Raw genomic sequence first — 6,887 nt, forward strand, 5'->3', positions numbered from 1 at the left:
TAGTTACTTTATGTTCTTCGTTGTGAATGTCTGTTTCCCATGTCTGGTCTTTGTCCCTGGATTACATTCTTTTGATTACCGCTATAACCTTGGTTCCCTTGGTTACTCTTTTACAACCACAGGTAGGGCAGCAATTATTTTGTTACCGTAATTAAGCTTTGATACAAGGTAAAGTACAGATACCTACGACTTTCAAGTTTTTATATTGAGTATGACTAGGGATTTGAACAATGGAAACACCGAAAAAAAAAAGAGTTGAAAACAATAGCAAGAGGAACTGGAAATCCGGAAAAATAATGGAGTTGATGACTTGTATTTGGAAATAAACGCACGCAAAATTTAAATGATGTAATCAAATTAATAGGAATTGCATAGAAAATTCAAAGCTACAAAACAACCAAAAAATATACAAATCAAATTTAAATAAACGTTTATATTGTTTTATCTACATCAAAATTCATTCATATGTAAACTGTTATGCCGGCATGAACCAGTGTATCACACCTGTAAGTATTACGAATTCTTAGTCCTCAGTAGAAATAGTGTAAGCTTACTATAATCACATAAAGTATATTAACATATTCCTAACATTATGTTATATACAGTTACAAAAGCCGTGGTAAATAAAGTGATAAACACATGACCAAGATTTCGTGTAGTCTATGAAAACACTTCTCATATTAGAATCGAAATAAATCACGGAAACTATTTTTTATCATTGTTTCACCACGGGCTTGCCATTTATGTCCTAATTTAATCCCTCGCTATCCCTCGAGATAAAACAATGTAATAAATGGTCACGCGGTAAAACAATGCCAAAATAGAGTTTCCGTGATTTATTTCTTAATCTACATCTGATAACTACTTTTCGAAATTATCTAGAAGGTCATGAATCAATTTTCAACGAATACAAAGTAAATAAATATTGCAAACACTGCGCTAATTAGGGGCAGATATGTTACTAACAATATAAAACAGACAATAAAGACAAAGACAACAAAATAGTCGTTTGTATCATCTGTAGAGCATAACAACTCTTTTAAAGCATCTAATACTACCATGACACTAAACGCAATACAAAATGAAAAAATAAATGAGAATAATGCAATATTTTCACTGTCATGTCTGTTAAAAATTATTACACACAAAACCAAAATAAACACCGGAGAAAATATTGGGATAACAGCGTTGAATATGGTTTCTAAGAAACATGTAAGGCGAAGGTATATATCAGCTGTTATTACAGCGATGATGCAATTTTGAGCTGTGAGGTGTCTCCAGTATGTATCCGGTTCCGTCATTTCGTTGTAAATTTACCTGCGTGAGTAAACATATATTATGCCTTAATATTTTAGATATACTCTGACAAAATGTTATTTCAGCCATTGTAGTAGTAACTTGATTTTAAGATGCTCAATTGCCGTTACATGTACTACACCTATAGACTACCAACTTTAAACAGTCTGTTTTGTACTATATTGATATTTCTTGTTTTCAAGCGTTACAAAAAACACACACTTACGGTTGTTGGTAAAAATATATAAAAAAATGAGCTTTTAATTTTATTTTTGATGGTATTGTCCTTCATTGTTACTTTCAAATTAGCAAAAAATATTAGACATTGAATTTAACTAAGTCTTAATGCTAGGCTTTGCTAATATTAACATAAGATGCACAAATGATAAATTTCATTGTTTGACGAACAGAAAATCCTTCTTACCGAACAATTATGATATCGGAAACAACTGTATGGTATTCTTTGACGTTACCTACCAACGAAAGATGAAATTAGGATTATATTTCACTGAGAAAAGTAAGTGGTTATGTGCTAAATACAAGTATGATATGTTCCATAAACAAAAAAATATTCTTTTTGGGAAATCTCGAAACCGTCTAAAACATTTGAACTAACAGAGATGATAATATATATGATTAATGATAAGTTTTTGAATTTGGAACATGCAACACAATTGCTTTCATTCTTTTATTGAATTTTCCAGAAAGTCTCTCAATTTTGTCCCTTATGAAGTAATGTTTATAATACGGTGTTTAAAAATAAAGGAGCAGCGATAATTGTCTCATTCTAGGAATTGATTTCTTTACATATAAAGGGATATGACGATTGAAACCAAAACTTATGACAAGTGTTATGAAATTAACCTTCCGAAAGTATACTTTCCCTTTCTTTGTAAAACTAGACCAACATCTCCGGCATGCTGTGTATATAAATCATAAATTATATATCCATAAATCAGTATTGATCCTTTTCTGGTGTGGATGCGATTTGTAAACTGACTTTCCGTTGTTGAGAAAGGGTATGTACGCCAGTTTAATTGATATGAATTTTCCATCTCAAGGATCTAGTAGTACCCTTTTGCAATTGGTCGTTGACTAAACAGGACATGTTTATACTATTTGGAACACCACATCACACTCCTGTGTTTTTTTGTTTTTGTTTTTGTTTTTTGTTTTTTGTTTTTTTGTTTTTTTGTTTTTTTTTTTTTGGGGGGGGTTTCATTTTTAAAAGTACAATAGTGTTTGTAAAGTGTATTGTTTTCAATATATATATATTTGTATATATGATTTTTTTTATTCTACTGGTAACGTTCTTTTCTCTGAATTATCGCGCAATTTTGATGTATAGTCTTTTTTTGCCGATATTCCAGCTTTACATCTGCTGCTATTGTGTTTTACTCTATCTTTTTTATGACAAGTAATGTAAAACTTGTATCCTGTCACCAAATGATGTGAACTCTAGTACATGTATATCAGTCTAATTTCTAGTAATCATGTACGACACTCCTTCTCTTTATTCTCTTTACTTCGATTAATGAATAAAGCTAATTATGCAATAATGCTGTGTCGTTCGACGTCAGTCACTGTTTCGACACGGTTTTAAACAGCAAACAATGTTTTGATGAATTTGGAAACTTGAATGGAACACACTTCAAACACTATAATTATTAAAATGTTGAAGACTAATACTTGGAAGTAACATTATGGTAAACAAGTTCGTACCTACCTTTTCTTGTTTCATGTTAAAATATGACTAATGTCTTAAACAGATAAATGAACACATTGTAGAAACATAAAGCTATTATAATAAAATACAGAAGTCAACTTCATGGAGCAATAAACAAAATGATCAAATTTAAATAGGTAGAGACAAAGACAACCACATGGTACTTATAATAACATGAATACATACATGCCATTTGATAGATTTATTAATATAACTTGAAGTTAAATGGACGTTTAAATGTATTTTCTACAACCTATTCAGTAAATTGAATTAACACCGATAATATTTGTTTTCACAAATATGTTTTGATATTCGAATAATTAATTATAAAAAAAGCAGTATGTCCACTAGCTTATTAAACTGACACTTAACCCATGAAAAATAAACCTCTGCCTTAAGAAATTGCACAAAAAATATGTAACGAGTAATTGCATATAGCAGAATAACAGTTATTGACACAACACATGAACTTAATTTCAAACGTTAATTTATGTGGTAACAGAGAGACAATACTGGCGTTTTTTTCATTTGTTTTTGTTATTGTTGAAAAAAGGCAGTTTAAATTGCAATAAATCGAAACATCGAAATAAAAAAAAACATACTTGATTACAATTTCAACAAAAATTGACCGCCATCAAACTGTGTTGAATACCAGTCACTAGATTACACGGGATTCCAGAGGAATGTAATAAAATTTCGTTCAGCAATTGAAGATATGAAACTGTTCAATTTATAATTGCCTACTGTCATTCAAAACTTTTACCAAAAATTGATCATCCAGAAAATCACTTAAAGTATTTTCTAAAAATTAAATATATTATTGAAAGGTTTGATTTTATCAACATTGCTAGTATTTTGAATGACCATACAGTTAAGGAAACTATTCCTGTTTATTTGATAATACTGAACTCCCTTCTATTTACTACAAGTACAAAAAGCAAACCCGTAAATAAGTCTTGAATTATAGTGAATTAAGCAAAGATGTGAACATTAAGGCCAATACACCAATGTCTTGAAAATACAGTAACACAAAATATATTTAAAGTCCCTGTTTTCATGTTGTAACAGGTAAAGTGAATGTCGTAAGTGACTGAGAGGTGTAAACATTTCTTCAAGATTTTAGTTACTTTATGTTCTTTGTTGTGTATGTCTGTTTTCCATGCCTCGTCTTTGGCCATGGATTACATTCTTTTGATTACCTCTATAACCTTGGTTCCCTTGATTACTCTTTCAAAAGAGACCCAAGTACCATTCCCCGGCAACTATAAATTGGAATTAATTTACATTTCGTAACGAGAAAGCAGATAAGTAAGCATATATTTTTCACGATAATAACAATAATAGCTTATATATTTCGGCAACGTTGGTCTTATGTTGTTCAATTAATTATTTGGTTTTTAGATGTATGTAATATTGGCGAGCGTATAATCGGAGTTATTTCCCCTCCCGAATGCTTATGGTGTCATACCACTATTTCTGGTCTCCATTACTTTCTATGTTAAATTCAGCTTTTTATAAGGCTCAAAATTTTTTTTACATTAGTACTGATGGTGCTACAGGGATATAATTATGATGGTCACCCTTTACATATCTCTCATAAAAGTATCAACATACCTTATGTGCGTTCTAAGAAAAAACGGTAATTTTTTTGTTTAGAATTGTTTTACCCTACACTAAATAGAGCATTTAGAGTATTACTGATTCATTCAGCTTTCAGATGACACCAAGTTTGTATACCTCTACTAAACAAGGAGAATGATAGGGTGCAATATTGGAGCTACTTCGTGTCACTACGAACTACTTTCTTATATGTTCAGGCGACTGCTTTCCGAAAAAGTGGTATTACACCTTATGATGTCATAAACATAAAACAAAAATTGGCAGACGAAACAGATCCTGTATACGATATAAAAAAGCCAATATCTGTGTTATGCCCTATCTTTGCGATGTGGTACTTTGCACAGTTACTTTTTTCGACTATTTGAATTGATTTAACCTTACTTGTAACAATCGCAAACTTACTCTGTAATATCATAGTTAGACTGATTAACAGGACTGTGATTTGATATATGGCAAGTTGACAACTTACTTTATCATACCGACTGTCCTCTATATACGCAAAAATACCCCCCTAAGGAGCGTTCACTGAAATTATTGGTGTGTTTCCCATTTCGCCTTAGCTGTGAATTACAGGTACTAAGGCGAAATGGGAATTTTTGTATTTATTTGTTGTAAAAACAAAACTGTAACGAATGAAATGTTGTTATAATGATTTTAAGGCAAAATAGTTATAAAGTAAAGTTTTATCTTGAGCCACTAATTTAGATATTTCAATACCTTTTTTGTCTTGATAAAAATTCACTTTAAAAGGAAACTAATTAAATAAATGTCATCGGCTTTTCATGTTTTAGTACACATACAATTCAAGGACTAATAAAAAAATAAATTTGATTTCGAAAATGAAAAATGATTTATTATAAAGAAAAAAATAATTTAATGAGTATACATGTATATATTTAGGATCAAGTAAAAAAATAATGAAGTTATTATCGAAGTACTTATTGTACACATATATAAATGTGTAATTTTCATATTCTTTATTTATGTGTAACTTCAATATTCATAAATTGACATTATTTATTGAGAGCATACATAATTGATACTTTAATAAAATAAGCTAAACATCATTTTATTTGAAAGTTAACTTGCTTAAACTTTCAGCTTTGTAACTTAACATGTTGCAGTTAAGTTTTTAAAAATAATTTTCACCATTGGGATACACATATGCTAATGTCACAACTGGAACTTTTTGCCAGCTTCAGTCTGACTACTGCAGTGAGAAGAACTGCATCAATTTTGAAGATGCAGACCACACATCTTGATTATTCACTGATTATTATATGTGGTCTATGAACCTTCACAATTGTGCTGCTGCTCTCAGCCTGAAACTGTCTTCTGCTGTTCTACTGGAATCAAGCTTTTATTAAGGTTTTGCTCAGTCTTTGTTGTTTGTTAATGAACCTTCATTGTTGTATGCGTGTAAAAATTAGGATGTGCTTCTTTGCTTCAAATTATTATTAAAGTTCTCAGTCACATCATATTTATTTTGAATTTTATACTTCAGTTTATCCATACATGTAATATCCATTAAGTGAAAAAAACCTTCTGTGGAGCACAATTTCCTTACTAGAAAACAGTTCAAAATTATCTATTGATATGTTAGGGATGAGTACTCACATATATATATATGTATAAGATATTTGACATTTTTTTTTAAACTAAAATAACAATTCATAGTTCTATAAAAGGAAATTATTACCTTTAAATAACTTGATATTTTACCTTGATAATGTAAATTGTGTGTCATACACTCTTACTGTAGCAAAATGTGTACTTTTCAATCGCAATTTTCCTACTTTCACTTTGCTGTCAGTTATGCTGTTTGTATGAATTCTAGTCACTTCGGCACCTGGTTTAATCGGCGCCAGATATGGTCACTTCGGCACCTGGTTAAATCGATACTTACGCTAGTTAAATCGGCATCTGTTTTTCACTGGTCTTATATGATTGAGTAAAAGTACCAAATCTATGTTATAACAATTTTGTTAAGATATGTAAAAAGACTGAAAATTAAAGAACAAAATTTAGCAGGGATCGTGGAAGGCCTCTGAGCTTCTGGTATTATTATATTAAGAAGGGATAGCAACTATTGTATAATCAGTGGGAATGACGAGTCTGTCAAGTTTTGGAATATAAAGAGAGAAATTTTGTTGACGGAATACAGTGAACCCTGAACTTTTGTTATTTATTGTAATTTTGTATTGGCTATCAGGAGTTTTTGAATCCTGCTCTTCAGTATGTATAA

At 30.5% G+C, this 6,887-nt stretch overlaps 1 long non-coding RNA gene across 1 annotated transcript; it reads right to left on the minus strand.

The window, feature by feature from the left end:
- Window positions 1-337: 337 nt before the first annotated feature.
- Window positions 338-6,513, minus strand: LOC148600709 (uncharacterized). The gene is made up of 3 exons (XR_015917221.1): window positions 6,365-6,513; window positions 1,721-1,769; window positions 338-1,317 (listed from the first exon to the last, which is right to left on the minus strand). It is a non-coding gene; the product is annotated as an uncharacterized LOC148600709 (long non-coding RNA).
- Window positions 6,514-6,887: the final 374 nt, after the last annotated feature.

This window comes from Perna viridis, chromosome 12 (assembly GCF_037379345.1).
Source record: "Perna viridis isolate PV_CMFRI_1.1 ecotype Kerala chromosome 12, ASM3737934v1, whole genome shotgun sequence".
Classification (NCBI taxonomy): Eukaryota; Metazoa; Mollusca; class Bivalvia; order Mytilida; family Mytilidae; genus Perna; species Perna viridis.